Source organism: Vulpes vulpes, chromosome 13 (assembly GCF_048418805.1).
Source record: "Vulpes vulpes isolate BD-2025 chromosome 13, VulVul3, whole genome shotgun sequence".
NCBI lineage: Eukaryota > Metazoa > Chordata > Mammalia > Carnivora > Canidae > Vulpes > Vulpes vulpes.
The window spans coordinates 39,470,674-39,475,524 of NC_132792.1; the positions used below are offsets into that span (position 1 = coordinate 39,470,674).

The 4,851-nt window shown below is 42.3% G+C and overlaps 1 pseudogene; it reads left to right on the forward strand.

The window, feature by feature from the left end:
- Positions 1-2,135: 2,135 nt before the first annotated feature.
- LOC140595099 (large ribosomal subunit protein eL32-like) lies at positions 2,136-4,302 on the forward strand (annotated as a pseudogene).
- Positions 4,303-4,851: the final 549 nt, after the last annotated feature.

Here is a 4,851-nt window from a genome sequence, read left to right on the forward strand (position 1 = left end):
GGATCAATACAGGCCAGTCCTCCTTGGAATATCGTTAGAATGCTGGATGAATGGGCTCAAGGCTGACTTCAAGAGTGACCTGCGGAAGAACACTGTCAAATTTGTCTGCCCAGGAGGCTGCTTCCCCTGCTGTAATGAAGGAGGTGAGGCATCAGAAAGCCTCTACCGCTTCCACAACAGCCTCTTCCCCTCACATTGTTAAAGAGTAAGCACTAGAATGCTTCTGCAATCCGTGCAATCAGTACAAACTCACAGCCATCACTACAGTCACACCCTGACCCTCACCAAGGGGTCAAGTGATAGGATCACTGCTACAGAAAGAGCCAGCATCATTTCTATCTTGCTTTCTAGTAGAAAACAGACAAGCAGTGCTCCAAATATCACACAAACGTGTCTAACTGGTGGAAATGGATTCTCACCCAAAACCTCAGTAGGCTTTCCGGCCTCCACCACAACGGAATAAGGGAATAAGTAAATGCTGAGTGCAAAACCTCCGGCCCCATGGAATGGAGAAAGAAATTGCTATTCCTCAGAGTTACAAGCTCTCTGGAGGTCATCCCTAGAGTATCCCAGGTCATCCCTAGAGTATCCCAGGAATGTTGCATAATAGGGAAACTCAAGAAACAATACAGAGTCCTGTAGTAACCCTAATTATGAAGATAGCTACCATTTCCTAAGCATCTATGGGTCACTTTAGGTACACTTTATACACAGGCTCTGCAAATAAGTTCCATAAGGTATATATTATCTCCATTTCACAGGTAAGTAAAGGAGCTCTAATTTAAGTAACTTTCCCAGTTCTACAACTAGTGAATGACAGAGTAGAAACTTGAGGCTGGACTCTGAACCCAAATCCCAGACCCCCTCCTACTAACTTCAGTTAACACAGTTTCCCAGTGTTAATTAAACCACCAATTCCCAAGTCTTGAAAGAGAATTTAATTCTAAGTCCTGCCAACTGTTGGCATCACAGCTACTGAGAAGGCCTCTCCTGGATCAGGACCTGTGTCCAGAACTGGGGTTGCCCCATCCTTCGGGTAAGGAGAGAGCCCAATAGTCCCTCCTGATGGGGTTCAGGCCCCTGCATTCTAACTCCCCTCAGCAAAGAACAGTTGACCCAAGAAGACACACAAAAACAGAAAAATTGGTTCTGCCCTAATGTACAGTTATGCAAAACAGCTGGAACATCATATAAGATGATAGACACCAAAATCATATAATAGAATTAGGAAAATTTTTGAGAAGCAATGAAGAAAGTGTAAGAGACAATACTGTCCACAATCATTCGACTACTCACACATTCAAAGAGGTCATGACCAAAATATATACAACCATGAACCATATGGGTAAGAAGTGAACAAATTCTGTGGTTGTTGAGTTTGGGGCTAAAATTGAACTACTGGAAATGTGTTCACCAAATACTGAAATTTAAGAATTTAAGACTACCTTTTAGAATTCAAGAAACTTAAATTTAGGAAATATGAGGAAGTACTATTTCACTAAGTCAAGATTAGACTTGTGGAACTCATTATACCAAGAAAGTGGTAGAAATGGGAAATATAAATTAAGCCCCAAAGGATTTGGAAAAATTTATGAATGACCAAGCCAGAAAAAGCTACTAAGAAAACCTAAGTTATAACAAGTTTTTGAGATTACTCTCAAACCTTCCTTCTATGGGGAGAGGTTCTGGACAGGATAGAGGTCAGGGCCTGCATGAGAGATGTCCAAGCAGACTGGTGGCCCTACAATGGCCAGAAGATCACCTTCATTCAGAGAGATTACATAAACCAGTGTGTTCATGATAATGGAAGCCAGATTTCTTACTACCGGAAAAGGAAGGTGCAAATTTGGAAAGGGGTAAAACTAGAATGAACTCTATAGTGTATGATTGGAATTGAAGGTAGAAGTATGAGTTATTTTTACTATAGGAAGATATATATGCATTCGTTTGCATTTCTGTTTATACCACATATTTCCTACATCAGAATTCTTCAGTATTCTGAGAAAGCCTGGATATTGTTACATCTCAGTAACAATGAGCACAGCTACTGCTCAGGTATGGATCTCTAACTATCATTTTCCACTCTCTTTCTTGGCATTGCCTGCAAAGGTTGCAGCCATCCCCTACTCAGCATCATGGCCACCCTCATGGTGAAGCCCAAAATCATTAAAAAGAGAACCAAGACATTTATCTGGCACCAGTCAGACCTATATGTCAAAATTAGGTGCGACTGGTGGAAACCAGAGGCACTGACAATATGGTGCACAAAAGATTCAAAGGTCAGATCTTGACCCACATCACTGGGTATAGAAGCAACATGAAAACAAAGCACACACTTCTCAGTGGCCTCCGGGAGTTTCCTGTTCATGGTGTCAAGGAGCTTGCCGTGCTGCTGATGTGTAACACACCTTACTGTGTGGAGACTGTTCACAGTATCTCTTCCAAGAACCTCAAACCCATTGTAGAAAGAGCAGCCCAGCTGGCCAGCAAAGTCACCAATCCCAATGCCAGCCTGCATAGCAAAGAAAACAGTTTATGCGCACGTCATATTTGTGTTAATGAAACCACAGAACTAAAAATCTTCATATATACACACACACATACATCACATCACACTCCACTAAAAGAAACCAGGGCTCCTTGGAGAAAGTCTGGTTCCCAAACTGGGGCAGGGAAAGAACAGGATGAGCCTGGAATATTTGTCTTGTGAGCAAGTAAGGAAGTGGTCACAGCATGAAAAGGTTGTGTCAAAGAGACACAGAAGCTAGTTTGAAAGGCCTCACTGGTCAAGTCTGGGACAATTTGAGCATCAAAATGATAGGAATGCACTGAAAAGAATTGGAATCATTACAAATACATATTTGTATTGAGGAAAATGGGTGGAGAGAAAAGAAAGGTCTCCCTTACAGGAGAAGTCAACAAATACAGAAAGAATTATGGAACTACAGACCACAATCTGCAATTCCAACCATAATAATTAAGGCAAGAAACATGAATGCATTCTCAAACTAGAGGGTGGAAGTGCAGTAAGGAATGGGTTTTACAGAGTCTCAAAGTATCTGTCTAAAAAATGCTTATTAATTGCATTAATAAAGGGTGGGGGAAGGAAAAAGGGTGGGAGAAACCTGGGAGACACCATCGTCACCAAGTGATCAAAATTAATAACCACCAGTAATTAAGCAAGTCAACACCATATGCCATGCTATGGGCATAACATGAAGAACACGGACTCATTGCTTCTGTGATATTCCAACCAAAATACAGAACCTGGGTCTAGTCATGAGGAAACATCAGCGAAACCCAAACTGAGTAACATTTCACAAAACAGCTGGCTTCTACTCTTTAAAAATATAGATATCATGGAAGTCATAGGAAGACTGAGATACTATGCAGATTCAAACAGACTAAAGAGAGATGATCACTAAAAGCATACATGATTTGGACCTCGGATCCTTTTGCTTAGAGAGAATGTTGCCAGGACAACTGGCAAGTCTTAAGTAGGGTCTCTAGATGAGGGATCTAGAAGAATTCTTTGTACTACTTTTGCAATTCTTCTGCAAGTTTAAAATAACCCCCAAATAAAAAATGTTTTATTAAAAGCTCCTTAGTTTTTAAATACCTACAAGCTTTTGTTTAAAAAAAAAAAAAAGTCAAACACAAAGTTAGAAGATAAATGACAAACTGAGGATTGGGGGGGATAAAGGATAGGAAATAGACATTAGGAGGAACACAACTGCTCCTAAGTGTATTACTTGGGATCATCCGATTGCATGGGAATGCTGTGTATGATGAATGAGGATTCTAACCCAGTGTGATGACTGTCCCAGATTTAAAATGGGCCATCTTTCCTGACACACAGGGCTCTGAAATTGTGTCACTAGATCTGGAGTCACCTTCAAGAGCTATGGAGCTCAGTCTTCTTCTTGCTCTACCATATTGCCAACAGTTGCTGAACACAGCTCCATGACCTACGCCCCAGGAGTTTCATGAAGAATAGATGATAATATTAAAAGGGGAGAGGGGAAGGAAGTGGTATTTACACAGTCCAAGTGTGTAAAGGGATACGTATACAGGACCCACTTTATGTGCCTTCCAGGTTTGCTTGCCCTCACACCCTTCTCAAGCCATCAGGCACCAGGGCCTCATCTCCTAGCACAGCACCACACTCAGTCTCCGAGTCCCCCGGAGGGAGGACAAGGCTTTAACCCAGCCATCACGGTGTCTTCTGCAGAGGGCCCGCAAGGGCTCTGGCACCCAGATCTAACCAAGGGCACGGCTGTGTTGCAGAGAAGATCTCCCTAACCCGGCAACCACCAGAAGAGGCCAGGTAACACAACCCCTCAGTCCAGTGGCATTGACACTTCATGGGTAAACTTTAATGGAAAAGGACTCCAGATGACTCCAAAGCATGGTGGTTCCACACAGCCCATCTGGAAGACACAGCTCTCGCCTGGTGGTCATAAGCTGTGACCAGCTGGGTAACACCAGCCAGCATTTGTTTTACCTCAGTCCTGCTGGGAGTATACCTCTGCTAAATCCTCAGGGTGCAAACTCTGGCTCAGGCTCCATTTTCTAGGAAATATATTAAGATACTTTTTTTTTTAAGTTTCTTCACAGTACTTCTACAAGCCTTTGACTTGCTGATGTAGGTCATGGGTTTCCAACAATGTTGTGTGTTGCAACCCAATTTTAACACAGAACCCTTTTTTGGAGAACATCTTGCAGAAACACAGCTCTATGGAGTGAACATCTGGGGAAAGCCATTGTTGTAGACATCCCTTATAAAAACTCATTACACAAATTTGTCTTCTGGGACCTAGGTTGCAAAATCAATGACAAGATAAGGCCTCT